Below are 5352 nucleotides of genomic sequence, written 5' to 3'. Positions count from 1 at the left end.
GGTCATGGAGAACAATTGTTTATGGTCCTCTTTATAACAGCCCTTTAGCATATTTCAAGCTGGTTATCAGGTTCCTCTGTCAGTCTTCTTTTCTCAAGAATAAACATGCCCAATTTTTTTTAACTTTTCCTCACAGGTCAGGTTTTTTAAACGTTTTTATAATTTTTATTGCCCTCCTCTAGACTTTCTCCAATTTATCCACATCTTTCCTAAAGTTTGGTACCCAGAATTAGACACACTACTCCCGTTGAGGCCTCACCATTGCTGAGTAGAGCAGGACAATTACCTCCTGTGTCTTACCTACAACACTCTTTTTAATATGCCACAGAATTATATCAGCCTTTTTTCTAACTGCATCACATTGTTGAAATATTCAATTTGTGATCCCCTATAGCCCCAGCAGATCCTTTTCAGCAGTACTATTACCTAGCCAGTTATTTCCTATTTTGTAGTTGTGCATGTAATTTTCCTTCCTAAGTGAAGTATTTGCACTTATCTTTATTGAATTTCATCTTGTTGATTTCAGACCAATTCTCCAATTGGTCAAAGAAGTTTTGAATTCTAATCCTGTCCTCCAGACTGCTTGCAACTTCTCCCATCTTAGTATTATCTGCAAATTTTATAAGCATACTCTCTCTTCTATTATCCAAGTCATTAATTCAAATAATTAATAGCATTGGACCCAGGACTGACCCCTGTGGGACTCCACTAAATATGCCCACCCAGTTTGACAGAAACTACTCTGAGTATGGTCTTTCAACCAGTTGTGCAGCCACCATGTAGTAATTTCATTTAGACTATTTACCATTAAATTACCTCATGTTTCACTACAGATTACATCTGCCCTATTTTCAGAAATTCTCCCATAATTGCTTTAGCACCTGCTGATGCCCAGTCTTCTCTAGAGCTTCCATTGCTGCTAGGAATGGTGGAGCTGCAGCACCCATACTAAACTAATAATGAGAGAATTTTTGAGATTTCTCATTGTAGATAGGAAATGCCAAACAGACACAGAGTAGCAAGTGGCCAAGGGTTTTGGATCAAATACACCCCAAAAGTAGGCTGGGATTTTAAAGTGCCCAAATCCCACTGAAATTAATTGCCTGATCACAAATAATTGGAATTGCTGGAATAAATTTCCTTACAAGAAAAATACAGAGCATAAATACACATAGCCCTGTATATTTTTTTAGATTGTTGTCCAGTGTTCAGGCATTTTCAGAATTTATGAATATTAAGATAACTGTGATTGTAAATGGTTACTAGCTGTACTCTTCCAACTCCCCTAACAGAACTAGTATACCAGTTCAAAGGTAATAAAAAGTGCACTAGTACACAGAAGTACATATGGGTTTTAAAAACGCACACTGTACATTCCTCTCCAGTCTTTTGTTTGCTGGAGTCCTTTAATCATTTCACTACCTTTTCTACGGTCCTGTACACTCTAGACATTTTCAACCATTATTACTATTTTAAAACAAATTAAACATTGCTTGTGAAGATAACTTTGAGACTGTAACCCCTACTTGCAGACTGATTGAAACAATAACGCTGAGAAGTGTGAATTGCTCCATTGATCTCAAAAGCCCTTCATTTCAAATGGGTGTTAACCCTCAAGCCTCTTATGATAGAATTTAAATAATAATATTGTTAATTATTTCACTGCTGATCATGGTACCCAGTTTATATACTTGTTCAATGTACATATATGTTCCAATCATATAATTTAAAAGGACCTTTTACAATGGAGGAAAGTTGGCTTAGGAAAAGGATGGTTTTATGATGAATGTGTTGGGTTGGAATACATGAGATGTGGGTTTGCTTCCTGGTTCTATGACAGACTTCGTTTTCCACATTTAATTAATCTCTTAAGTCTTTCTGTGCTTCAGTTTCCTTATCTGTAAAATATAGCTAATAATACTTTCCTACTTCCTAGGTGTGTTTCAAGGATAAATTAATGTATGTGACATTGTTAGGATAACAACATGATCAGCACTATAAAATAAGATAAGAATGACCATACTGGGTCAGACCAATGATCCATCTAGCCCAGTATCCTGTCTGCTGACAGTGGCCAATGCCAGGTGCTTCAGAGGGAGTAAACAGAACAGGCAATCAAAGAGTGATTCATTCCCTGTCCTCCACTCCCAGCTTGTGTCAAAAGAAGCTAGGGACACTTAGAGAGCATGGTGTTGAATCCCTGACCATCCTGGCTAATAGCCATTGATGGACCTATCCTCCATTGACTTAACTAGTTGTTTTTGAACCTTGTTATAGTTTTGACCTTCACAACATACCTGACAGTGAGTTCCACACGTTGACTGTGCATTGTGTGAAGAAGTACTTCCTTTTATTTTAAACCTGGTGTCCATTAATTTAATTGGGTTACACCCCCCCCCCCAGTTCTTCCATTATGTGAAGGAGCAAATAACATTTCCTTATTCACTTTCTCCACACCAGTCAAGATTTTATAAACCGCTATCATATCCCCTCTTAGTCATCTCTTTTCCAAGATGAAAAGACCCAGTCTTTTAAATCTCTCCTCATACGGAAGCTGTTCCATACCCCTAATCATTTTTGTTGCCCTTCTCTGTACCTTTCCCAAGTCTAATATATCTTTATTTGAGATGGGGCGACCAGATTGGCATACAGTATTCAAAATGTGGGCATAGCCTGCCAGGGGTGGCTCTACCAATTTTGCTGCCCCAAACAGTCATTGCCGATTGCGCAGCGGCGGAGCTGCTACCGAATTGCCGCTGCGCCCAGAAGAGCGGCGGAGCTGCTGCCAAATTGCCAATGCGGGACACAGACCGCCGCCCCATTCTGAATGCCGCCCCAAGCACCTGCTTGGAAAGCTGGTGCTGGAGCCGGCCCTGTAACCTGGATTTATACAGAGGCATTATATTTTTTGTCTTATTACCTATCTCTTTCCTAATGATTCCTCATATTCTTTTAGCTTTTTTTGCCTGGATTACCATATCATCTAGGAGCCCCAGCTATGAATCAGGACTCCATTGTGCTAGCTGCTGTACAAAGAACAAAAATATGGTTCCTTCCTCAAGGAGTTTATAAAAAAGCCATATTAGATGCAATATTTGAATAAGCAAAGATATTTGATTTTTCCTTTGCTCCTTCCTGCTTTATGCTAAGTGGTCTGATGTATTAATTTACCAGTTAAGTCATGGTTTTATGGAGTCCTCTCAATCTCCTACTTGCTTATATTGAAACCCGGATTTTGTACCAGTTTCAATATAATTGGCTTTTCTGGTTTGCATCTCCCTGCCATTTGTTTGCTCTCACAGCAATAATTGAGATCCCAAATGCCTTTGTCTTTAGCTTGTTTTAATCATCATATATTATGTGTATTTTGCATTTTAATGAATGGGGCACTCCAAATTCTGGTGTGGCATGGTTTGATGCAATATGGAATTCTGAAAACCCTTAGCCACTGGTTAACTGGTAAACAAATGTGTTTAGGCCACTGTATGTCTCTGCATGGACAAAGCTGGAAACCTGGGGGACAGCAGTCAAGAGAGGTAAGTGTCAGCAGGCAAAACCTCTCAAGCTTTTTCCTGCAGTGATAAGAGTGCCCAACATTCTGACATTCTAGAACAAGTCTTTCTTCCAAGATCAAAAACTTCCCTATGCTTCCTTATCTTCTCAAGCACTCCTGAAGCCCCTGCCCCCTTTAATCCCAGTCCTCTACTGTCAAGAAAAGCCTCTTAAACTAAATCCTTTATTGGCAAAATCCTCCCAGCATTCCCTAGGACAAACTTGACTAAATCAATTACCAGAGCTCTCTCATTTCCCCCCTCCTGCCCCAATACCTCATACCTGCCTTCTCCCCACCTGAATTTGGCCTTGAAGGCCTGAACCCATTAATCTTACATAAAACTCTACTTCAGAGTGATTAGATGTAGTACGTCTTCAGCACAATCTGTAGAACTGTTTTTCGTATGCTTTTCTGTTGTTATTCTGAGTCAACATATAGGACTTTTCATATCACACTATGATTATACATTATTGACCTGTAAAATGATGATTGTTGCTTTATACATAAGACATAGCTGCTGCTTCAAAGAGTTTAGAGTGAAGATAGACAATGGACAAAGGAAAGAAGAAGGAATAAAAACAGTGAGATGGAACAATGCTGTGTATTACAGCGGGTTTTTGGTTTTTGTTTTTTTTTGGCACTAGAGCAATTGGAAGGAGTAAGAATTTGTGTTCCACCCGTTTAACATTTCTGAGGACACGACTAACAGTTCCACTCACACCCATGGGGTGGAGGAGACCCATGTCTCGCTCCAGAGGGTGTCCCCTTGGGTCCTGGAACACCTGTGTGGCTCTCCCTGTGGGCACTAGCATACCCTGCATTGCTGTCTCTCCGGGCAGCTGCTAGTGCTCATCCCTCTGATATGACCCTGTTACTTTCTCTGGGAGGCTTCCTGTGAGTGCTGGGATATCCACATTGCTCTCCCCAAGGTGTTCCCTGTGGGCAGTAGGGAGTCGGGTTGCTATTTGTCCATGTTTTCACAGAAGTTTTTTTGAGGTATCTGTCCTGAGAAATCTGAAAGGGTGCTCAGTACACACCCTACCAGCTATCTAGTTTTATGGGCTCAGGATCATCCTGGATGTCCCATTTTTTTGTACCTCAGAGATGGCAACCCTGCCGAGGACACGCGTGTTACTCTGTCTGGGGTGGGGTGTTTTCTGTGGGTGCTGGGACACCCACATCCCTCTCCCGGGGAGAAGGTGGGGAGGAAAAAAGCTTTTCTGGGACACCATTGTTGCTCTTCTCATTGGGTTTGCTTGTGCATGCCAGGACTTCCCCTATTACTCTCCACAGTGTGTGTGGGGGGAGATCCTATAGTTATCGCATTGCCTGAGCGCTGCCTGAGCTCTCTCGTGGGGTGGGGGCTCCCACGCTGTATATCTCTACGGATTTGCTCCCGCAGAGTCCGATCGTGTAATTAACAGCCCCAATTTACAACCCCCCCGTGGGGGAGGGGAGGTTGGCCTGCATCACGTGACCCAGCATAAAGCGCTACATCACGCGCGTTACTTAGCGGCGTAGTAGGATCCGCCCCTCTCGCAGTTTCTATAGCGACCGGAGCCGACGCGGCGGCTAAATAACGATAAACGAAATCAATGTTTAAAAAAACCCGAAACGGTGAAAACATCGGCGAGGCCGGATAGAAAATTAAAAAAAAAAAAAATCAAACCCGCTAAAAGTATGAAAAAAGACAAAAGCCCAGCAAGGAGCCCCGCCCCTTCCGGCTCCAGCGTGACCAATCGGTGCGGAGGGAGCACTGACACGCTATTTAAATATCGTGGAACTGGGGGGTGGGGGAA

Source organism: Caretta caretta, chromosome 14 (assembly GCF_965140235.1).
Source record: "Caretta caretta isolate rCarCar2 chromosome 14, rCarCar1.hap1, whole genome shotgun sequence".
Lineage (NCBI taxonomy): Eukaryota > Metazoa > Chordata > Testudines > Cheloniidae > Caretta > Caretta caretta.
This window is presented reverse-complemented; position numbering follows the sequence as displayed.